We start from the raw sequence: 25,626 nt of genomic DNA on the forward strand, positions 1-25,626 counted from the left end.
CGATAGACTTGACTTCATAAAAATAAAAAATTGAAAAGCCAAAAATGTCACAAGTAAAATATAAAGGCAAAGGCAAACTTGGGTTAATAGTCTTACTATATATAGAGCTTTCATAAATTAATAAGAAAAACGTAAAAAGACCAATAGAATAATGAGCAAAGATCATGAACAGAAAATTTACAAAAGAAATAAATGTATCAAAAATGTAAACTTCACTGTACTCATATAAATGCAAATTAAAAGATTGAGATTACAAGATTTTGCCCGACAGGTTGGCCAAGTTTAGTGCTCACTGTTGAAGGACAATGGGAAGGAAACATTTCATATACTGCTACTGAGAGTTTAAATTGGTATCATATTTTGCAGAGTAATTTGGTAATATATATTAAGGCTTTAAAATGTATGTGATATGCATAATAATAATTTTTCAAGTACCTTTCAATGTATTTGTTTTTGTAATCTGATAATTTTCCATTATTAAGGCACCAGGGAATGGATAAGATGAATGCCACCTTGAGAAGGAGGGCACATTTCATCTTATCCATATAGGAAGAGGAAGTCATATATAGCCCTTTCTGGTTCCTAGAGGAGGGTGCATAGGAAGAAGAAGGGGGTGGTTCCAAGTAAGTTTGGTAGATTCTTAGAGCACTAGAACCAGTTTCTTGCATCCCCAAGTGCAGGCTGGGAAAATGATAGTTCCTCTGGACAAGTACCACATCCAACATGATGCCACTCAGATAAGAGATTAAAAATGGTGCAATGGACAGGTGCAGTGGCTTATGGCTGTAATCCCAGTACTTTGGGAGGCCAAGGCAGGCGGATCTTTTGAGCCCAGGAGTTTGAGAACTACCTGAGCAACATAGTAAGACCTCATCTGTACAAAAATACAAAACTAGCCAGGCATGGTGACATGCGCCTGTAGTCCCAGGAACTTGGGAGCCTGAGGTGGGAGGATGACCTGAGCCTGGGGGTGGGGTTTAAGGCTGCAGTGAGCCATGATCACATCACTGCATTCCAACCTGGGCAACAGAGTGAGACCCTCTCTCAAAAAATAAAATAAAATAAATAAAATAAAAATGGTACGATGGCATAACAAGTTGGAAGAAGGCAAAAATTATCCCCTAGTTTTCCATTGCACTACCATCGGCAAAACTAAGACCTGGAGAAGGCTTTGGAAAGTTACTGGGACCTGGGACAGGCTTACTTCTCAAATGACAGTGAGATGAGAGGACAGCAAGCAGAGGCTGTGAGTGACTAATCTCTAGAGTTGTCTTAGGGATAGTTGTCATGTATGTGTAGGTGCTCCTATACAAGTAGACTGTGATTGGGGTGCCATATGATATAACCAATAAGGTAGACATCACCAACCTCAAAGACCAGACTAGGTGAAGACACCAGCACTAGCCCCCATAGTCTTCAGGAGCTGCCCAGAGACAACATAGAATGAATGACCAGCAGAGACTCAAAGGACAGCCAGCTGTCAGGATCCCACCCTCAATTGCCATGAGGACATCTTGGGAAGGAGAAGGGGGATAAAACTTGAATGTCTGAGCATTTACAAAGGAGATGATTTGAAATAGAAGATGTTGTTTTTTTAAACTTGTAAAGTCAGATATCTTTAATTGGCAAATTTACATCTGCATGCCTCCTGTATCATACAGAAAGATGGGAATTTGTGAGAAACTTTAGATAGAAAAAAATAGAGGAGCTGCACATATTTGCACAACATGAATTATAAAATGTCAATTTCATGTTCATAGCCATTAATCCAGCCTTTACACATCTAGCAGTTTATTCTAAAGAAATAATTGGACAAGTGTCTGAGGATACACCCTCATATACACACATATAAAAAAAAGTTTATCATAGGTTTTTAAAAATTGAAAATCTGGAAACAATCTAAATGCTTATCATTTGAGGAATAGTTATGAAACTGACCTAGTAGTCCCATAGACATTTTTTTTCTTGGCAAAACATAGAAATGGACTCTTCTGCCTTTTTTTTTTAAACCAGTTTTATAAGGAATATTACAACCCTTCTTGTTTTGAAACTTGAAACGTACTTTTGTTTTATCTAAGTTCTTTCCTCAGGAAAGGACCCTCAGGCCTCTCAAAAGTATCAAAGAACTAAAACTCACCAAATCATCACATCCAGACAATGAAATGCCATGTCCCTCATTCCTTCTCTGGAGTCCCTGTTTTCCCACACATAGTTACATTTTTTCCCCTGCCATATAAACCCCTAATTTTAGTCAATTAGGGAGGTGGATTTGAGACTGATCTCCCATCTCCTCAGCTGCACCACCCGATTAAAGCCTTATTCCTTGGTAATACTGGTCTCAGTGATTGGCTTTCTGTGTGGTGAGCAGTAGGACCTAGACTGAACCCTCAGTGTTTCTGTAACAGTTATGTTATAATAAATTCATACAGTGAAATGTTCCTTACTTGTTAAAAAGGATAAGAGAAATCTATATGTATTGGCATGGGAAACCTATCTAAGACATGTTAGGCAATAATATGAAGATGGAGAATATTAAATGTAGAATGATTCATTTATATAAAAGTATATATTCATATATACTTAACATGGAAACATATCCTTATTATACAGGAAAATAGAAAGATTATATAATCATATAGAGTGCGATCCCATTTTAAAAAAAATATACATATGTAATACATCATTCATTTATGTGTGTATGTATTTATATACATAGAAGAAAGTCTTAAAGTATCTGTTCCAAATTACTAGGAGTGATAGAATGGCGAGATTAAGTAGAATTTTCATTTTCTTATTTGTACATTTCGGTATTGTCTAATGTTTTTTCAGAATGAGCTATTATTTTTATGACTGGAGACATCAACAAACTTATTTTCTCTTCTTTTTAAGACTTTTTTTTCTTGAAGATGGAATCTCTTTAAGGCCTGCCCAGGCTGACCTTAAACTCCTGGGCCTTAAACTCACTCAAGTGATCCTCTTGCTTCAGCCTCTTGAGTAGCTGGGACTATAAGCCCTGAACCTGGGTTCTTACGAAAATAAAAATAATGTATATATTTAGTGACAGGAAGATTAAAAGAGATCACTAAAACACATGTGGTTTAATATCATTTGTTTTTACATAAATGAGTATATGTGCATATAAACATGATATATACCAAAATGTTAATATTAATATCTCTGGATATCAGACTTAGCAATAGTTTATATATATATATTTTGGTCAACCTTGTTTTCTTATTTCCTTCTGATAAAAGTATTTTGCAAAATTAAGGGGGGAAAAAGCACAAAGTGGCTTCCTTGAGGCAGAACTAGAGTATCTGTTGACCTATTTGAGGCAGTCATTGAGGTGTGTTGGGTGCCAGGTGATAGAGTTGCAGGGAAAATGTGGTGTTTACATAGCACTGGCTGCTTAATTGGCAGGGCCTTGTACAAAGTAAAAATGCTTTTTTTTTCCCCAAAATCAAGAAGAAATTGCTGTTAAAGTTGCTAAAATATGAAGCTTTTTCCTTCTACATGTCTTTAAAATTTTTATTTTAGGTTTGGGGGTACATGTGAAGGTTTGTTTCATAGATACACATGTGCCATGGGGGTTTGTTATACATATTATTACACCACGCAGATATTAGGCTCAGTACCCAACAGTTATCTTTTCTGCTCATTTCCCTCCTCCTACCCTCCTCTCTTAAGAAGACCTCAGTGTCTGTTGCTTCCTTCTTTGTGTTCATAAGTTCTTATCATTCACTTCCTACTTATAAGTGAGAACATATAGTATTTGGTTTTCTGTTCCTGTGTTAGTTTGCTAAGGATGATAGCCTTCAGCTCCATCCATGTTCCTGCAAAAGATATGACCATGTTCTTTTTTATGGATGCATAGTGATATGGTTTGGCTGTGTCTCCATCCAAATCTCATCCTGAATTGTAACTCCCACAATTCCCATGTTCAATTACACAGTGGGAGGTAATTGAATCATGGGAGTGGGTCTTTCCAGTGCTGTTTTGGTGTTAGTGACTAAGTCTTATGAGATCTGAAACAGGAGTTTCCCTGCACAAGCTCTCTCTTTTCCTGCTGTCATCCATGTAAGATGTGACTTGCTCCTCCTTGCCTTCCACCATGATTGTGAGGTCTCCCCAGCCATGTGGAACTGTAAGTCCATTAAACATCTTTTTTTTTTTTTTTGTAAATTGCCCAGCCTCAGGTATGTCTTTATCAGCAGCATGAAAATGAACTAACACAGTAAATTGGTTACCAAGTGTGGGGTGCTGCTGAAAAGATACCCCAAAATGTGGATGCAACTTTGGAGCTGGGTAATAGGCAGAGGTTAGAACAGTTTGGAGGGCTCAGAAGAAGACAGGAAAATGTGGGAAAGTTTGAAACTTCCTAGAGACTTGTTGAATGGCTTTGACCAAAATGCTGATAATGATATGGACAATGAAATCCAGGCTGAGGTGGTCTCAGGTGGAGGTGAGGGACTTGTTGGGAACTGGAGTAAAGGTGACTCTTGTTATGTTTTAGCAAAGAGCCTGGTGGCATTTGGTGCCTGCCCTAAAGATTTGTGGAACTTTGAACTTGAGAGAGATGATTTAGGGTATCTGGCAGAAGAAATTTCTAAGCAGCAAAGCATTCAAGAGGTGACTTGGGTGCTGTTAAAGGCATTCAGTTTTATAAGGGAAGCAGAGCATAAAAGTTCAGAAAATCTGTAGCCTGACAATGCAATAGAAAATAAAATCTCATCTTCTGAGGAGAAATTCAAGCCAGATGTGGAAATTTGCATAAGTAACAAAGAGCTGAATGTTAATCCCCAAGACAATGGGGAAAATGTCTCCAGGGCATGTCAGAGGTCTTCATGACAGTCCCTCCCATCACAGGCCCAGAGGTCTAAGAGGAAAAAGTGGTTTCATGGGCTGGGCCCAGGGTCCCTGTGCTGTGTGCAGCCTAGGGACTTGGTGCCCTGTATCCTAACTACTCCAGCCATGGCTGTAAGGGGCCAATGTAAAGCTCAGGCCATGGCTTTAGAGGGTATAAGCCCCAAGACTTGGCAGCTTCCATGTGGTGTTGAGACTGCGAGTGCACAGAAGTCAGTAATTGGGGTTTGGGAACCTCTGCCTAGATTTCAGAGGATGTATGGAAATGCCTTGCTGCAGGGGCAAGGCCCTCATGGAGAACCTCTGCTAGGGCAGTGCAGAAGGGAAATGTGGGGTCAGAGCCCTCACACAGAGTCCCTACTGGGGCATTACCTAGTGGAGGTGTGAGAAGAGGGCCACTGTCCTCTAGACCCCAGAATGGTAGATCCACCGACAACTTGCACCATGTGCCTGGAAAAGCCGCAGACACGAAACGCAAGCCTGTGAAAACAGCCAGGAGGGAAGCTGTACCGTGCAAAGCCACAGGGGTGGAGCTGCCTAAGACCATGGGAACCCATCTTTTGCATCAGCATGACCTGGATGTGAGACCTGGAGTCAAAGGAGATCATTTTGGAGCTTTAAGATTTGACTGCCCACTGGATTTCAGACTTACATGGGGCCTGTAGCCCCTTTGTTTTGACCAGTTTCTCCCATTTGGAATGGCTGTATTTATCCAATGCCTATATCCCCACTGTATCCTGGAAGTAACCAACTTGCTTTTGATTTTACGGGCTTATTGGTGGAAGGGACTTGACTTATCTTGGATGAGACTTTGGACTGTGGACTTTTAAGTTAATGCTGAAATGAGTTAAGAATTTGGGGGACTGTTGGGAAGGCATTGGTTTTGAAATATGAGGACATGAAATTTGGGAGGGGCCAGGGGCAGAACGATATAGATTGGCTGTGTCCCTACCCAAATCTCATCATGTATTGTAACTCCCACAATTCCCACTTATCATGGGAGGAACCTGGTGGGAGGTAATTGAATCATGGGAGTGGGTCTTTCCCATGCTGTTCTCATGATAGTGAATAAGTTTCACGATATCTGATGGTTTTAAAAATGGGAGTTTCCCTGCACAAGCTCTCTCTCTTTTTGCCTGCTGCCATCCATGTAAGACATGACTTGTTCTTCCTCGCTTTCCACCATGATTGTGATGCCTCCCCAGCCACGTGGAACTGTAAGTCCATTAAACATCTTTCTTTTGTAAATTACCCAGTCTTGGGTATATCTTTATCAGCAGTGTCAAAACGGACTATATACACATAGTATTCCATGGTGTATATGTACCACATTTTTTTTATTCAGTCTGTCATTGATGGGTATTTAGGTTGATTCCATGTCTTTGCTATTGTGAACTGTGCTGCAATGAACATTCATGAGCCTGCATCTACATGTCTTCTCTGTTTATGTGTGCAATCCATTGTCCCACTGAACATCACTTACAATATATGAGTTCAAAGAGAAAAAATATTAAGAATTTTAAGGTGGTGATAACAAAATTAAATCAAGCCAGGGCCTTTCTTAGTGGGGGACCTTGTGTGACTGCACAGGTTCACTACCTTGAAGCTGGGTCTGTGGTCACACACAGAGGGGAAGCCTGACTCTGAATACTGTTATCCAGAGACACAAATAAAGCTACTAGCTACAGAACAATGTAGAGTAACATGCTTAATGGGGACTCATATTGGGCCTCTCTCCTCCAGGGTCTGCTATACATAACTGATAGTTTTTCTAAGTGTGTGTCTGGAATCAGTGTCTATCTGTCCTAACTTCCACTAATTATTAGGACTTCCACTAATTATATTATAATTATTGTTGTTTGGTAGGGGTACAGCATGGATTCAACTAATTGTCCCCTTATTCGTGGGCTATGTAGTTTCCTATTAGTGACTGTAGTTGTGTTTTAGTTAAATAAAGGAATATGTCCTATCAATGTTCAGTAAGAGCTTTAGCCAACTCTGTCAACTTTTTCCTCCTCACTTTGGAGGGAGTTCGTAAGCTTTGACTTCAGCCTCATGCAGAAGTCAGTTCTGAAAGCCTTCCTCCTCCTCCTCCTTCTTCTTCCTCCTCTTCCTCTCCTTCTTCTTCTTTTTGACAGGGTCTTGCTCTGTCACCCAGGCTGGAGTGCAGCTCACTGCAGCCTCAACCTCCCAGGCTCAAGTGATGCTCCCACCTCAATCTCCTGAGCAGCTGGGACTACAGGTGTGTGCCATCTCATCTGGCTATTTAATTTTTTTTTTTTTTGTAAAGACAGTGTCTCCTTATGTTGCCAAGGCTTGTCTTGAACCCTTGGGCTTGAGAGATCCTCCCTCCTTGGCCTCCCAAAGTGCTGGGGTTACAGGTTTGAGCCATCATGACTGGCCTGAAAGCCTTGTTACCTTCTAACATAGCACTCCTTACTCTAGTTCTAGAACATGACATGCCAGTTCCCAATGAGCAGGACTGGAAATTCCCCAAATTCAAGCAGCCAGTGACAGCCTCCCTGGTTTGCATTTCTAGCTCAGTAAGATGAATGCAGGCTCAGGTAGGGATGAGAGGCAGAAATTACAGGAACTCTTGGGTTGAGGACTTCTGGGGTGAGAAATCTGGGGAAAGAAATAGTATGGGAGCAATAGAAGGGTGAAGAATCAGAACAAAGTTTGCAGAAAGGGAATGGTGGTTGAAATGGGGTGTGTGGAGAGGAGGAAGGACTCTCAGAGGTCTAGAGAAAAATGGCCAATTTTATTCGTATGGATATATTACAAAATAAATACCAAACAAGGGTTAAATCTTGTGGTATATTTTAAATGTACACATTTAATAAATTTAATGTTTTTTGTTAACATGGATAATATTGTGCAATGTTAATATTTAGAATAACCTCTAGGTTTGTACAACATAGAAATTTATAGTGCACTATTTGCAGCTATTGGAAATAACACACAAGGTTAAAGTTATACGGTAAATGTAGCTTTAAAACTTTATAATTGTGGTGAGACACACATAACATTATTTTACCATCTTAACTATTTTTATCCTTTTTTTTCCTTTTTTTCAGAGGTGAAATCTCACTCTGTCGCCCAGGCCAGAGTGCAGTGGCAAGATCTTGGCTCACTGCAACCTCTGCCTCTCGAGCTGAAGTGATCCTCCTGCATCAGCCACCCAAGTAGCTGGGATTACAGGTGTGCACCACCACACCTGGCTAATTTTTGTATTTTTAGTAGAGATGGAGTTTCACCATGTTGGCCAGGCTGGTCTCAAACTCCTGACCTCAAGTGATCCGCCCACCTTAGCCTCTCAAATTGCTGGGATTACAGGCATGAGCCACTGCACCTGGCCTGTTTTTCCTTTTAGCTCAACAGTTTTTGCTTTACATATTTTGCAGCTCTGTTGTTTGGTGCATATACTTTGGGATTGTCATGTCATGATGAACTGAGACTTTTAACATTATGTAATATCCTTCTTTGTCTTGGGTAAATCTTTGGGGTCTGAAATGAATTTTATTTCATACCCTGTCTATATGTTTACTATTATTTATATGTTAATATGTATTTAACATAAAATATATACTGATTATATGTAATGACATATTATATATATATTGCTAATATATTTGAGTGTATGTAGTGTCTCTCTATATACTCTAATACTAATTATTTATTTATATGTTAATATGTATTTAATTTAACCTAAAATATATACTAATTATATGTAATGACATATTACATACATATTGCTAATATATTTGTGTGTATGTGATGTCTCTGTATATACTTGGATACTAATGTAGCCACTACTGCTTTCTTTTGCTTAATGTTTGCATGATATTACTTTTCTATCCTTCTACTTTCAACCTGACTCTACCATTATATTTAAAGTGAGTTTCTTGTAGATATCATATAGTTAGATCATGTTTTTTAACCAACTCTGCCAGTTTCTGTTTTTTAATTGGTACATTTATACCATTTAAATTTAATATAACTATTGCTACTTTAAAATCAAATCTGCCAACTTATTCTTCCCCTCTTTTATTTCTGTTTTCCTTTTCCTCTCCTATTTTCCTATAGATTATTTCAACATTTTTTAGAATTTCATTTTGATTTATACACAGTGTTTGTGAGTGTATCCCTTTGGGTAGCTGTTTTAGTTATTGCTCTAGGTATTACATTACATATATGCATCTACCTGTCTATCATATTATCGCAGGCTACTGGTGTCTCTACTTTATCGGTTTGAGTGGAGTATAGAAACCTTACCTTTCTTTATGTTCTTTTACACTTCTTCATTACAATATATTTATCTTAAATATTTCCTCTACGTACATTTAGAACTAATTCAGACAGTATTGTAATTATTGCTTCAATTGTTCAGCATAATTTGGAAGACTCAAGAGCAGAAGAAAATTCCATTTATCCATATTTTTGCTTACTATATTTTTTCTTCCTTTATTATGTTCCAAGATTCCTTTTTCTAAAAAAATTATTCTCTTTTCATTTAGAGAACTTCCTTATAGCATTCTTTTTGGGTATGGCAACTACTAATACATTCTCGTAGTTTTTCTTCATGTAAGAAAGTCTTGATTTCTCCTTTATTCCTAAAGGATAATTTTGCTGGATATAGAATTGTGGGTTAACAATTGTTTTCTTTCAGCACGCTGCTTCCTTCTGACCTGCATGGTTTCGGATGAGAAACCATTGTCATTCTGTTGGGAGAAAAGCTGAGTGTTGGGAGAGAAGCTGAGGCAGGGCTTGCATGTCTGCTGGACTTGCTGGCTCCTTGCTTCTAGCACTCCCATTATCTCAAGCAGTCATTCTCATTCACTTGATACACTGTTTCCTTTCAACCCCCACATCCTCACTACCTGTTTCTTTGAGCACCAATAAATAGCGTGGGCTCCCAGAGCTCAGGGCCTTTGCAGCCTCCACACTCGCCGTGGTGCACTGGTCCCACTTTCTCTCTCAAACTACCTTTTTCTCATTCCTCTGACCCCACTGGACTTCATCGCCCCTACAACCTGATGTTGGGTCTCATCACCCCAACATTCCTGGCTGCCCAACGTGGGATGATAAAGACCCCAGTGAAGGAATGCTAGAGCATGTGAAAGCAGAGGACACATTGTCAAAGGACACCGGAGGCTGTCTAAAAGAAGCTCGGCGGGAAAGCTGAGCTCTCGGAAGAACCAGGGTAACAATGGGACAAAGTGAAAGCAGACATTCTGCTTATTTAAATTTCTTAAGGCATTTATTATAAAGAGGGGGAGTGAAAGTTAGTACTCAGAATTTGTCACTCTTTAGTACAGTAAAGCAGTTTTGCCCATGGTTTCGTGAACAAGGGACTATGGAGTTGGATGAATGGGAGAGAATTCGAAGAGATTTTAAAAAGGCGTATAAAGAGGGAGCAGAAATTCCAGTTTCCGTTTGGTCATTGTGGGCACTAATAAAGGCAGCTCTTGAGCCATTTCAAACAGATGATGAGGCAGATTCAGATGACGAAGAGGAGGACGAGTGTAAAAAACTAGCTTCAGATTTGAGTGTGAGGAACAGCTACCAGAGGAGATTGAAGAAAAGAAAGGAAAACTAAAAAAAAGTATGTTTCACTAGCCCGTCGGCTCCACCTGCTGAATTAAGTGAATGGCCACCTCCTCTTTCTCCCGTTAATGGGTGACAAAATAAATTAGCTGAAAAACTTGCTGCTCCTGTAGTTGCAACATTAAAACCTGGAGCAATTGGTGGTGCTATACAAAATTCTATTCAAAAACTAGAGCCGAGGGAGACCTTGAAGCATGGCAATTTCCCATTATTATAATCCAGCAGGGAGGACAGAATATAGCTAATTGGGTCGCTTTTCCTTTTAAGTTACTAAAGGAATTTAAGCAAGCCATTAGTCAATACAGACCAAACTCTCCTTTTGTGCAAACTTTATTTAAAAATATGGCTCTTGATAATACATTAATACCATATGATTGGGATACTTTGACAAAATCTGTTCTCACTCCATCTCAGTACTTGCAGTTTAAAACCTGGAGGGCTGAGGAAGTACAAACTCAGGCAAGGGAAAACACACAAGCACAGCCACCTGTGCCTGTTTCCTTTGAACAGTTAATGGGAGTTGGCCCTAATTGGGGTCGATTAGAGAATCAAGCAGTAATGGAGGATGTTGCCATTGTTCAGCTGCGCTTTGTGTGCTTACAGGCATGGGAAAGGATAAATGTTACAGGAGAAAAATATCCTTCTTTCAGTTCTGTCCGACAAGGACCTAAAGAACCATATATTGATTTTATTGCTCAGCTCCAAGAGGCTGTATATAAAGCCATAACTGATAAAACGGCTCAGGATGTTGTAATATAGCTTCTTGCATACGATAATGCTAATGCAGACTGTCAAACTGCTACTAGACCCCTGAGAAGGAGGGCTCATTTAGCTGAATATATTAAGGCTTGCGATGGCATTGGAGGTAACTTACATAAGGCTACTCTTTTAGCTCAGGCTGTGGCTGGATAATGAGTAGGAAAGAATATGCCCCGTTTCTCAGGCTCTTGCTTTAATTGTGGGCAATTTGGACACACAAGAAAGGAAAGTAGAAAAGGAAATCAAAAGACAGAAAGTATTAACATCAATCAACAGAAAAGTCCCAGTGTATGTCCCCGATGTAAGAAAGGCAATCACTGGGCAAGTCAGTGTCATTCTTAATTTGGCAAAGATGGTCAACCTCTTTCGGGAAATGGGAAGGGGGCCCCGTCTTGAGCCCCTCAACAAACTGAGGCATACTTGGCACAGCCAGTGCCCTTACAAATGTACAACAGTTGTCCCCTGCCTCAGCAGGCAGTGCTGCTGTAGACCTCTACAGCACAATTCCTGTCTCCTTTCTTCCTGGGGAGCCACCAGAGAAGGTCCCCATGGGAGTTTGGGGACCCTTACCCTCAGGAACAGTTGGTCTATTACTTGGAAGGTCTAGACTAAATTTAAAAGGTGTTACTGTACATATGGGAATAACTGACTCTGATTATACTGGAGAAATTCAATTAGTTATTAGTTCCTCAACTCCGTGGTCTGCCTCCCAAGGAGAAAGAATTGCTCAGTTGTTGCTGTTACCTTACATAAAACTAGGAAGGAGCACAGTGAAAAGAACAGGAGGTTTTGGTAATACTAATCCAGCAGGAAAGGCTGTGTATTGGGTTAATCAAGTGTCTGATAAAAGATCTGTTTGCACAGTAACTATTCAGGGAAAAGATTTTGAAGGACTTGTAGATACTGGAGCTGATGTCTCTATTATTACTATAAATCAATGACCCCAGCACTGGCCTAAGCAAAAGGCATCCATTGCTATTGTTGGAGTAGGAGCCGCCTTGGAAGCTTTTCAGAGTTCTTTGATTTTACCATGTCAAGGGCCAGATGGTCAGGAAGGGACAATTCAGCCTGTCATTATACCTATTCCTGTCACTTTATGGGGTAGAGACTTATTGCAACAATGGGATGCTGAAATATCTATTCCTATGGTTCAATATAGTAATAATAGTAGACAAATGATGAAAAATATGGGATATCGCCTGGGAGAAGGACTAGGAAAAGATAAAAATGGCCAATCAGAAACTTTAGAATTAAAAGGGCAAACAGATTGGACCGGATTGAGGTGTCAATTTTAGGAGTGGCATTGTTGATCCTCCAGCTCCCATTCCTCTTGTTTGGCTAACTGCCAGACTGGATTGGGTGGAGCGATGGCCACTGAAACAGGAAAAACTGGAGGCTTTAAAAGAACTGGTGCAGGAACCATTGCAAAAGGGACATATAGAGCCTACTTTCTCCCTTTGGAATTCTCCTGTATTTGTCATTAAGAAAAAATCAGGGAAATGGAGAATGTTAACAGATTTAAGGGCTGTTAATGTTGTGACTCAACCCATGGGCATCCTACAACTGGGGCTGCCCTCCCCAACAATGATCCCAAAATACTGTCCTCTCATAGTGATAGATCTAAAGGATTGATTTTTTTTAATCATTCCTTTAGCTGCCCAAGAGTATGAAAAATTTGCTTTTACTGTTCCCACCATAAATAATTATCAATGGACAGATACCATTGGAAAGTACTACCACAAGGCATGCTAAATAGCCTGACTATTTGTCAAACTTACATTGGGAAAGCTATTCAGCCAGTTAGAGAACAGTTCAAAAAATGTTACATTATCCATTACATGGATGATATTCTGTGTGCAGCTGAAACTAGGGAAGAATTGATGTTGTGCTACAAACAGTTAGAAAAGGCTGTAAATGCAGCAGGGTTAATTATAGCCCCTGATAAAATCCAAACTTCGATTCCCTTTCAATATCTAGGAATGAAGGTAGAGCAAAGTGCTATTAAACCTCAAAAGGTTCAAATTCGAAGAGATAATTTAGAAAACTTAAATGATTTCCAAAAATTATTAGGGTACATTAATTGGATTCATCCAACTTTAGGCATTCCTACCTATGCTATGTCTCACCTCTTTTCTACTTTACAAGGTGATTCTAACCTTAATAGTAAACACTCCCTGTCCAAAGAAGCATTGAAGGAACTTCAATCAATTGAGGAAAAAATTCAGCAAGCACAAGTAGAACGGATTAACCTGATAACAGCCACTACAGTTTTTAGTTTTTCCTAATAAGCATTTGCCTACAGGAGTTATAGTTCAACAGGATGATCTGGTTGAGTGGCTTTTTCTACCTCACAATACAACCAAAATGCTCACTCTATACTTAGATCAAATTGCTGTGTTAGTAGGACAAGCGAGGCTGCGCACAACAAAGCTAATGGGATATGATCCAGATCAGATTATTGTTCCATTAACTAAACAACAAATTCAACAAGCCTATATTAATTCCAAGAATGGCAAGTTAATTTGGCCAGTTCTGTTGCCATTCTTGATAATCATTATCCTAAGTATAAAATCTTCCAGTTTCTAAAATTAACATCCTGGATATTGCCTTCTATTACTCAAAAAGCCCCTATTGAAGGGGCCATTACTGTTTTTACTGATGGATCTGGTAATGGAAAAGCCTCATTTGCAGGACCTCAACAGCAAGTTTTTCAAACTGACTTTGCTTCTGCTCAAAGGGCTGAACTTATGGCTGTGATAACAGTGTTAAAAACTTTTAAACAGCCAGTAAACATTGCTTCTGATTCAGCCTATGTAGTACAAGCCATGCAAAATATTGAATGTGCCTTAATTTGAAATGTGACTGATGAACAACTTAATCTTTTATTTCATTCTTTACAGCAAGTACTGCAACAAAGGCATTCACCTTTCTATATCACTCATATAAGAGCACATACTAACCTCCCTGGCCCTTTAAACTTAATAAAAGGGTAGATGCATTCATGTCTACAGCCTTTGCTGAGGCAGAAACATTTCATTCTTTAACCCATCTTAATGCTGTAAGCCTTAGAAAAAGATATGGTCTGTCATGGAAACAAGCTAAAGAAATTGTGTAACACTGTTCTGCCTGCCAAGCCCTGCATCTGCCACATTAAGGAACAGGAGTAACCCTAGAAGTTTATCTCCAAATTCCATCTGGCAGATGGATGTAACACATATTCCTGCTTTTGGAAAATTGTCCTTTGTTCATGTTTCAGTACATACCTATTTACATTTCATGTGGGCCACATGTCAAACAGGGGAAGCCACAGCTCATGTTAAAAGACATCTTTTATCTTACTTTTCAGTTATGGGAATCCCAGGAAAAATCAAAACTGTTAACAGCCCAGGATACTGTAGTAAAGCCATGGATACATTTTTTTCAACAATGGAATATTACCCATACTGTGGCTATTCCATATAACTTACAAGGACAAGCAATAGTGGAAAGAGCTAATCGTACTTTAAAAACTCAAATACAAAACAAAAGGGAGGGGACCAAGAATATAAGACACTACATATGCAACTGCATTTAGCTTTATTAACATTAAATTTTTTAAATTTACAAAAAGATCAACCCATGACTGCAGCTGAACAACACCTGACAGGACAAAAGGAAAATAAAAAGTCTGGACAAGATATATGGTGGAGGGATGTACATACATAGAGCTGGGAAAAAGGAAAGATAATTTTATGGGGAAGAGGATTTGCTTGTCTCTCTCCAGGTGACAATCAGGTGCCTATGTGGGTGCCCACCAAACATCTGAAGATCTATCATGAGCCACAGCATCTAGTGGACCCACCTGTACAGTGCAAATTGAAGGTTTAAGGATTGCTTTTAGGCCTTGATTTGCTTTCTCTGTGCCTTCTGTTAGATGGGGCCTGCTTCTCATTATCAATGGTAAGTTTTACCCCACGGTAATTAACCAAAGAGGCAGAAGGTGAGTTACAAATGCTTCAGCAATGGCATGCCTCCTGGCTACAGCCACAAAAGATTTTGCTTCTGTTTCAGTAGATTTACTAACATGGGGGTGAGGGCATGCTTGTGGTTTTGCAGGAGATGAACAAACTGTGCAGGTGCCCTCAAGATGTATATGACCACAGAACAGGAGAGTGAAAGGACCCATGGATCCCAATCATGGACCGGGTTCCCCCAGTATGAGCCATGCTGTGAGAAACTGAGAGGTGACAATGTGCTAGCAGCCCTCGCTGGCTCTCAGTGCCTCCTCGGCCTTGGCGTCCACTCTGGCCGTGCTGGAGGAGCCCTTCAGCCCGCCACTGCACGATGAAGGCCCCTCTCTAGGGCTGGCTGGGGCTGGAGCCGGCTCCCTCTGCTTGCTGGCAAGTGTGAAGACACAGGTGTGGGCGGGAGCTGGGGCTGGAGGCAGCACTCGCGGCCGGGGCGGTTTCCAGGTGAGCACGGGCTCCACAAGCCCGGCACTCGGCATGGCCGGCCAGTGCCTGCTGGGCTTGATTGGAGGCTGAATCCCCTGTGTGGACCACCATTCCCTCTTTGTGGGATCATTGGCCGTGATAGCAGGTCTGTCTCTTTCTCACTTCCCCTCTTTTCCTCTTGATTGTCTGGGAGGAGCTCCCTCCGGGCTGCTGGAGTGCCCGGGCTAGGTGCTGCAAAGTCCTGGCCAGTGTCAGTGAGAGGTGAAGCTGGCTGGGCTCCTGGGACGGATGGGGACTTGGAGAACTTTTCTGTCTAGCTAAAGGATTGTAAATGCACCAATCAGCACTCTGTTGTGTTTACAAACCTTTAGCTAGACACAGTGCTGCTGATTGGTGCATTTACAAACCTTTAGCTAGACACAATCAGCACTCTGTAAAATGGACCAATCAGCAGGATGTGGGTGGGGCCAGATGAGGGAATAAAAGCAGGCCACCCTAGCCAGCAGTGGCAACCAGCTTGGGTCCCCTTCCATGCTGTGGAAGCTTTGTTCTGTTGCTCTTTGCAATAAATCTTGCTGCTGCTCACTCTTTGGGTCCACACCGCCTTTATGAGCTGTAACACTCATGGTGAAGGTCTGCAGCTTCACTCCTGAGGTCAGCGACCACGAACCCACCAGGAGGAACGAATAACTCCAGACGCACCACCTTTAAGAGCTGTAACACTCACCGTGAAGGTCTACAGTTTCACTCCTGAAGTCAGTAAGACCATGAACCCACCAGTAGGAAGAGACTCTGGACACGTCTGAACATTAGAAGGAATAAACGCTGGACACATCATCTTTAAGAGCTGCAACACTCACTGCGAGGGTCCGCGGCTTCATTCTTGAAGTTGGCAAGACCAAGAACCCACAAATTCCGGACACAGAACTGTTGGAGTGCCAGGATTTTAGCTATAGATGCTTAACGGACCAATACTTTCTGACTGAACTCCTCTACCCTGAAAGCAAGAGATCTTAATAGGTAGGCAGGAGTATCATCGCCCCTATTCAGCATGAAGAAGTTACAGAAGACGGACCGTCATCCTTCTGCAACCCTTAGGATTAAGGGTCCTCTTGTAAAAGGGAAAAGGGAGATATGTAGGAAGCATTCAAACCAGAGTGACTCCATTTTGAATAAGGGCTAAGAAAAATGAAGCTGGATCACCAACCAGCAATTAAGGGCTGCACAGCCTGCAATTGCCTTGCTCAATTAATTTAAGAAAGAGGCCACCTTATACTAATAATAATGATAGCTGTGACAGTTTTTACGAAAAAGAGAAGGGGGGCATGTTGGGAGGAAAGCTGAGTGTTGGGAGAGAAGCTGAGGCAGGGCTTGCATGTCTGCTAGACTTGCTGGCTCCTTGCTTCTAGCACTGCCATATCTCAAGCAGCCATATGTTTCTCTTTCACTTGATACATTGTTTCCTTTCAACCCCCACATCCTCACCACCTGTTTCTTTGAGCGCCAATAAATAGCCTAGGCTCCCAAAGCTCCCGGCCTTTGCAGCCTCCACACTCGTGATGGCCCCCTGCTCCCACTTTCTCTCTCAAACTGTCTTTTTCTCATTCCTTTGACTCCACTGGACTTCATCGCCCCCATGACCTGGTGTTGGGTCTGATCACCCCAACACATTCAAATTATATTTCCGCTATGTATAAGACGTCTTTTCTGCCTTGCTGCTTTCAATATTTTTTTCTTTGCTATCAGTTTTCAGAAATTTAACTATGATGTGTCTCAGTGTGAAATTCTTTGAATGTATCCTGTTTGAGGCTCACTCACTTCTTGAATCTGTAGGCTTGTATGTTTTGCCAAATTTGGGAAGTTTTCAACCTGCCCTCTTTCTCCTTTCCTTCTTGAACCCTGACGTGACTGTTATATTTTTTGTTATAGTCCCATAAACTTCTGTTCATTTTTTCCCTATCTATGTTCTCTCTCTTGTTCAAATTAGGTAATTTTCATTATTCTAGGTTGCTGATATTTTCTCTTCTATCCTCTCTATTCTGCTGTTGAGCTTATCCATTTAATTTTAAAATTTCAACTGTTGTATTTTTCAGTTCCAAGTTTTCAATTTGGTTCTTCTTTATATTTTCTGTTTCTTTGCTAAAATTTCCTGCTTTTTAATTTGTTTCAAGTATGTTCATAATTGCTTGCAGAAGCCATTTATTTATTTTATTCGTGAGATGGAGTATCAGCCTGTCGCCCAGGCTGGTGGGCAGTGGCATGATCTCAGCTCACTGCAACCTCTGCCTCCTGGGTTCAAGCAGTTCTGCCTCAGCCACCAGGATACAGGGCTTCTCCATGTTGACCAGGCTGGTCTTGACCTCCTGGCCCCAAGTGATTTGTCCTCCTTGGCCTCCCAAAGTGCTGGGATTACAGGCATGGCCACTGTACCTGGCCTTGTCAGATAATTCTAATATTTGTATCATCTTGGTGTTGGCATCTATTGATTTTATTTTTAATTCAGCTTGAAATATTCCTGGTTCTTGGTATAAGGGGTAACTTTTTATTGAAATTGAACATTTTTGGTATTATGTTATGAGACTCTGGATCTTATTTAAACTCTGTTTTAGGTGGCTTCCTCTGACACCACTCTGGCAAGGGAAGAGGGGCACTGCCTCATTACTACCAGGTGGATTGTAAGAGTCCCGGCTCCCCACTTGGTCTCTCTTGACACTCATGAGGATTTCCTCCTTGCTAATGCTGGGTGGAGGTGGGAGTTCCAGTTCCCACCTAGGCCTCCACTCATACCTAACTGTCTCCGCTCCACATGGTCTCCGATGTCATAATGGTGGGGGATAACCTGATTACCAATGGGCAGTATTAAAGGTCCTGACTCTCCTCTAAGCCTCCTCTGACACCATCCTAGCCCATCCTAGCCAGGAAGAGGAGGGGCACCTTGTTATTGACAGGCTCCCATTGCAGTCTCTGTTTCTACCTTTGGTAGGTAAGCTGTCATTATCATCCACCAGAAATGAAAGTCTTGGTTCCCTACTCTGTCCCCTTTGATGTCACCCTGGAGAGCTATTGGGACACCCTGTTACAGCCTGGAGAGAGGATAGAAGTCTGGGCTTTCCACTTGGCCTTTGGTATCAGGAGAAGGGATAGGGCCACAGTCTTTTCTATGGTGTTTGCCCGCAGTAGAATAGTTATTTAAAAGTTTTCTGTCTTACTAGGCTGCCCCTTTCCTAGGTCTTTAGATGGAGAGAGCAGTGTTTTGTTAGGGCTTTTTATGTCTGTACCCATTGTTGTTTCTTAGTTGTCAGCTTCTTCAGCTTGAAGCCTGACATATATAAGGCAAAAAGAATACCCAAAGACCTTAGCATCATGTCATTTCTTGGACCCCAAGGTCCCTAACCCCTCTGTCTTATTTTCTCCTCCTTTCATAGCCTTATATATATTTTAATGTAATATATATAAAACAAGTATATCTACCTATCTTTCTGGAAGCTGACTGAATTTATTTTTAATCTGACCTGAAAATCTCCATTTTGAAGTTACTTTATATTTATTATATTTACTGACATATTTGGATATATTTTCACTATGTTATTGTATGTTATTTGTTCTACTTTTTCCCCATTTCCTTTTTTTCTTCCTTTGGGTCTATATTTGGCTTGATTAAGGCTGTTTTGTTTTAATTTTTAAACATTTTTTCTTTTACTATTACTCTTAAGTTTTTAACATGCATATTTGACTGAATACAGTCTCTTTGCTAATGAAATAAACATCTCTACTCTTCTAAAACAAAATGAGAACCTTAGAATGCATTAACTCCACTCAATCTCCTCACATTTTATTTGTTGTTGCTGTTCAATATTGTACCTCCTCCTTATCCAAATTATACATCGTTATTACTGTTTCATACAGTCGATAATTGTTTGGCTTTAACCACATTTTCTAATTTCTTTATAAGCAATTTCTTCTTGAATCTTAGTCCTGCCGTTGGAGTTCATTTTTCTTTCTGAAGTATATTCATTAGAATTTCTTTTGGTGAGGGTCTATTGATGAAACTTTTAGTTTTCATTTGTCTGAAAATGTCTATTTTGCCCTTGTTCTTGATAGATCGTTTTGCTATGCTTCACAATTCTAAGTTGACAATTACTTTCAGCACTTTGAAGATACTATTTTGTTGTCTTGTGTATTTTATTGTTGCTGTGGAGATGCATGCTATCAGTTTAATTGTTTTTCCTTTTTAGATAATCTATCTTTTCTCTCTGGTTGCTTTAAATTATTATTATTATTATTTTATTTAACAGTGATGTGTTTAGATGTGGAATTTCTTTCTTTTAAAAATTCTATTAGAGGATTTATGTTTTCTGAATTTGGAGATTTATAGCTTTTATAATTCTGAAAATTCTCTGCTAATAGCTCTTTGAATATTGATTACTGGCAAGTGCAAAAACACCCAGAGCTGTTGAAGCATTAGCATCCATTACAGTTATGCTCTCTTCTTCTTTTTCATTTTTTGATCTCTGGAGATTTCCTCTTCTGTCTTGCTGGCTGTTATCTTATACATCAAAAAGATTAAAAATAAACCTACAGAATTTGTAGGTATTTTCTAGCAGAAGATTTTTCAGGAGATCTAGTGCTCCAGATTACCTGAAATGGAAGTCCAAAGGTATTCTCATCCTTTCATTTGTCTCTGAGACTGTGTATGTATGACATTATTGTACATAACATTTGAGCATTAAGTCTAAGATAACATTAAGAGTTACAGTTTAAGTCTCATTGAGGTTATTCAGCTGGTAGCAACTGGCACCTGTTCCCTTGAAGATAAACCCAGGGTGAGGGCTGGAGAGAGGTAGTAAGGAGTCAAGTGAGCAGAGTTTGCTTACTCTTTAGTTTTTCAATCTCTTATTCATTTCCTGACATTTGCTAGCTGTGTGTTGGACACATTTCTTGAAGTCTTTCAACCTTAGTTTCATCATCTGTCTAATGAAGAAAATAGCACAATTTTGTAGGGCTGCTATAGAATTAAATGAGATGGCATGTGTAAAATGCTTGGTTCAGTGGCCAGCTCAAAAAAGATGTTGAAGAAATGTTAGTTCCTCCTTTTCCCTTAGTAGCATTCGCGCCCCCTCCCCACTTTTTTTTTTTGCCTGTCTTCATTTGCTAGCCAGCATTTAGATAAAATTGAACTAGGATTAGGTGGAAGAGATACTAGGTAGTGGAAGGAAACGTAGCGGTTGATGAAAAGAGCTAGACGAGGAGAGCCCCCGTAATATAGGAAAGAAAAGAGGGACGTTGATTTCCAGACCCATGAGGCAACCATTCACTGGTAATTTGGGGGCACGTAATCAAAGACCACCTTCCTTTGTGTCACCTGAAATAGGCTGGCCATTCTTCTGTTTTTCAGCAATATCTCAATCTCATACAATTTTAGTTTATATACAATTCTTTAAAAGCAGGACTCAAAGGGAAAAAGGAGAGGATGGGAATGAAGAGTCCAGACCTAATTCATAACTAAGAGAAAATAGGATATCATTCCCGCTGCTTAGAATTAATGGCGTATAGATTTGATGACATAAAAAATGTTTCTGGAATTTCTTTAACTGGAAAAATATGTTTTCAGAGGAATAACTTGTTATCTGCACACTATTGGCTTTTGTTTTAGATCAAAAGGCCCAAATCTATGTTAACAGGCAGTTTAAATGAAAACAAGATATACATCTATTTAGTGTAGTATATGCTACAGTATTAAGATTAATACAAAGGATTAAAAGTAGAATTTCCATCTCAATTCTTAATTTACGAGTTTCAGAGTGATAGAGTTAGATTTTATAGTAATTTATACACACTTGCTTCCTGGTTTAATTTTACCCATATATTACTGATCCTAATTCAAATGCCAGAGTCTTAGATTAAGAACCCAGAGAGGACTTAAATTATGGGGCTTTTGCTGTTTTTCACTTGCCTGATTTACCAATTGCAGTAAAGCATGAATTATAGCCTTGCTAGTCTCTGGAAGACCATGACTAATACTGGAAATAATAATTGTTGCTGCCCTTAAATCAGAAGAAACAGCATAAAAGCAGTAACTGATTTGGGATACGGAAGCTAGATTTATTTCTGTTGGAGTGAGCGTGAAAAATAGGTACTTTGAATATAGTTTAGGGGAAAAGATGTAGGATTGGTTTTGTGATGATCAGTCTACTGTTGTTGTTCAAGAGGGACTCTGAGAGACCATATAGAGAGGAGAGATCATTTTGAAAACTGGGGAGAACGGGGAAAAAAAGGACAGGATCTGTGTGTAATTCAGAGGATGTCAGGATCCAGCTCAATTTGTTAGTATATTTTTATTAGTACATCACTCAAAAAAACAGGATTACTGTTTTAGAATCTTTATTTCTCATATGGCTTCTCAACTATGAAACAATCTTAAATATCAGTATTAGGTATATTAACATATTTAGTTAGAACTGTGTTCTGGTGAATGTAGTATAGAATGAGGATTATTACAAGCTGTGTGAAAATTTTAAGTAATTTATGTGCAAAAGAGTTGAGTCTGAAGAGCATTGGTCTAATGTGTTCCTAGTAAGTAGGCCTCCAGGCCTTTCCTGCCATGTCCCTCAGTCAAGCCTCAGGAAAATAACCTTTCTCATTTCTCTTCCTAGCCCCTCTCTATAGCAATGCACTCTTTGGTCACTTACCATAAAGGCATCAAATCTACTATATTGAGGGGAGGGTTCAATTATAATCTAATTAAAAGCCATTTACAGATACAGAGAATCTTGACAGAGTCCAGCCTGAGTAGTTAGATGTCTCTCATTCTATGGTGATTGATCTAGAGAAACTTTGAAATCAAGAAATTTATGTATTTAGTAAGATACAAAGAACAAATTCTTTTTTTTTTTTTTAAACAAAGTTGTTGCTATAGTTATCTACTTCCCCATTCATCATCAGCAGAAATGCCAAATTCCTTTCTCAGCATAGTGGTTGAGGTCAGGCTCTGAAATTCGTGATTTCATATCATGTGCTACCAGTTATTAGCTATGTGATCTTGGTCAAATTACTTAGCTTCTCTGTGCCTGTTTTTTCTATAGTATATAGATGATAATGTTTTCTGCTTCATAGGGTTGTCGTCAGCTTTAAATGTGATTAATATAAGTAAACACTTCACACAGTGTCTAGTATTTAGTGAATGCTCAGTAAAAGTTAGCTATTATAACTAACCCTATCTTGGAATGACAAATGACAGCAAGCAGTTAATATCTAACTATAATCAGTACTTTGTCATCTCAACAAACACTATTCTGATGCAATAACATACCTTGATGAAAGCAGCACCTCCATTTAACCATTACGTTAGGAATAGCAGAGGCACAATTTAATTTTACTAATCATTTTTTGGACATTAATCAACGGCCAATCAACTGCATATCTAAACAGACCTACTTTATGTATTATTTTCTCATATTAAAACAAATCCTTTAACAAACCATACAGACTTCAGCTGTTAAAGATATCTGTTCTGCCTTTTTTTTCTTTTTTTGAGATGGGGGTCTCACTCTGTCCGCCAGGATGGAGTGCAGTGGCACGACAGAGACCCAGGGTCTCTCTGTGGTGCCCAGGCTGGTCTTGAACTCCTGGCCTCAAGTGATCCTCCTCCCTCAGCCTCCCAAGTTACTGGGATTACAGATGTGAGCCACCATGCCCAGATTGTTAAAGGGGTCTGAAAAAAAGATGGTAACTCTAAAACAGGAAGAAATACTAGAAATGGTGTAAAACTGAGTTTTCCTAATGAAATTATATGTGAGGCAATATTAGCTAAGTAATCCTATTGCCAGAATAGCTGACATTCTAGTTTTTTTTTTTTTTTTTACTTTTAGTCATTCTTTTCTGTGACATTTTGAGTAAAACATGTTATTTATTAGTGTTAATCATGATTCTTTCCTCTAATATTGAAAATTCTGCTATGTCTGTAAGTGTATATATTTTTTAATACCAAGGACAATTGGGGTGGTAGGACACCCAGGGCAATGTGGGGTGGTAGGACAAGTCAATGAAAATGAATTCCTTGTTCAGTAAATTCTATTTTATAGTAAACTTTTTAGAAACATAGCAATTGTGTTAAGTTAGGGTTACCACTGTAAATATTCAATGACAGTGTGTATGATTACAGGGGAAATCGGAAAATATGTTCTCCTCCCAACACTTTGACTGCAGCTTGCGTGTTGCAGCTAGAAATAGAGCAAGGGGTTGTTACAGAGAATGCTTCTTCAGTAATTCCTTGTGGCATGCATTTAGCTCTCTGCCCTCACGGTTAGAGACCTCCATCCTTTTGCCAGCTGCTGTGTTCAGTTGTCTGGGTTATTTTGGGTGGCAGTGGGTTGATCCTAGGGGGAAATGATTGCATATCTTTGCATTTTAAAATGTTCTATACAAATGTGTTATGAAAGATTTGGGAACCATGGGGAATTAGTTTTTCTAAACAGTTTGTGTTTGAGTTCTGGGGTATTCACCAGGCTGTAAAATTCAGAAGCCTGCAGAATGTAGTAAAGAAACCAATCCTTTGTTAGTTTCAAATTCCTGCTCTGAGCAGCACAGTGAGAAATGGAATGTTATGGATACTTTGCAGTAAAACATTTGGATCTCCAGACATCCTATGGGGAAAGGGGGAAAAGGGGATGTGAGTGGAATGATAGATGGTACAATCAATTGGATTGGCAGCTTATTAGCCAAAGCAATGGATTGATGTGATCCTGGAGAGAGCTCTAGTCCCATTATCAGGGCTCTGCTTAAGTCTTGTCATGTGTTAAATATTTTAATCAATTATTTGGATGAAACATGGAAAACATGCTTGCCAGATTTAAGGGTGCCATAAAGATGAATGCACTGGATCCAGAATCATGATACAAAAAGAGGCTGGCTGACTGGTCCTATGGACCAAAATGATGAAATTTAATAGGGATACAAGAAGGGCCTATATTTAGGAAGGAGGATGTATTTATTGGCTGAATAATTGTTCATATTTATAAACTTCCAATTCTATAATAAGTGATCTAGCCAGAAAATTGACTCTAATATGAAGCTGTTGAATTCTGGGGGTATTTTGATTTGTGGACGTGGAGAAAGTGGTAGAGAGCAATACCTCCAGAGAGCCTAAAAAGTGTAGCATAGGGAAAAATTATAACCCTTATTACCTTGAGTTATTTTTAAATAAAAGTTTAATTTTAAGAAACCAAAATTATATGCTCCTTGCCCAAATGTTCCATCAAGAAAACAAGCTTAAATATTTCATTCATGCCAGAGTAAACTTTGAGGTTTCTTTACTCCTGTGTAACCTTGGGCAAGTCACCTAATCCTGTTTAAGACTCACTTTCCTCATTTAGAAATATATGCTCATAGTAAAAAAGAATTAACAGTACAAAGGAACGTACAATGAAAATTAAGTCTGCCATGATCCCAATTCCTAGTTCCTTTCCCCAGACTTTTTTTTTTTTTTTGGTGAATTCTTCCAGAGATGGCCTAGGCATATATGTGTATAAATTTTCTTTCTAACAAAACACATAATATGTACAGGATTTCCCTCCTGTGATTCGTTTGCCTAGCATGGAGGTTAAAATCATAGATTCTGAAACCACATTATCTGGATTCAAATCTCAGCTCTGCCACTTGACTGTGTGACTTGGGCAAGTTACTCTGTGCCTGCAGGGCTGACTTAAACATTAGGCACGGTAGGCACAGTGCCTAGGGCCTGTTACAAACTTTTAGGAGCCCACAAACCTGTTTAATTTTAGGAGCTCATGAAAGTGTTTTCTTTTAAAATCAGGAGGAAAAAATGAATATTAAATAATGAATATATAATAATGAATTCAGCTCAGATTATATTTGTTTTTATATACCAAATCAATTGTAAAATACAATTTTTAATTTATTTTAAGAGACGGGGTCTTGCTATGTTGTGCAGTCTGGAGTGCAGTGG

The sequence above is a fragment of the Papio anubis genome, chromosome X (genome assembly GCF_008728515.1).
Source record: "Papio anubis isolate 15944 chromosome X, Panubis1.0, whole genome shotgun sequence".
NCBI classification, from domain to species: domain Eukaryota; kingdom Metazoa; phylum Chordata; class Mammalia; order Primates; family Cercopithecidae; genus Papio; species Papio anubis.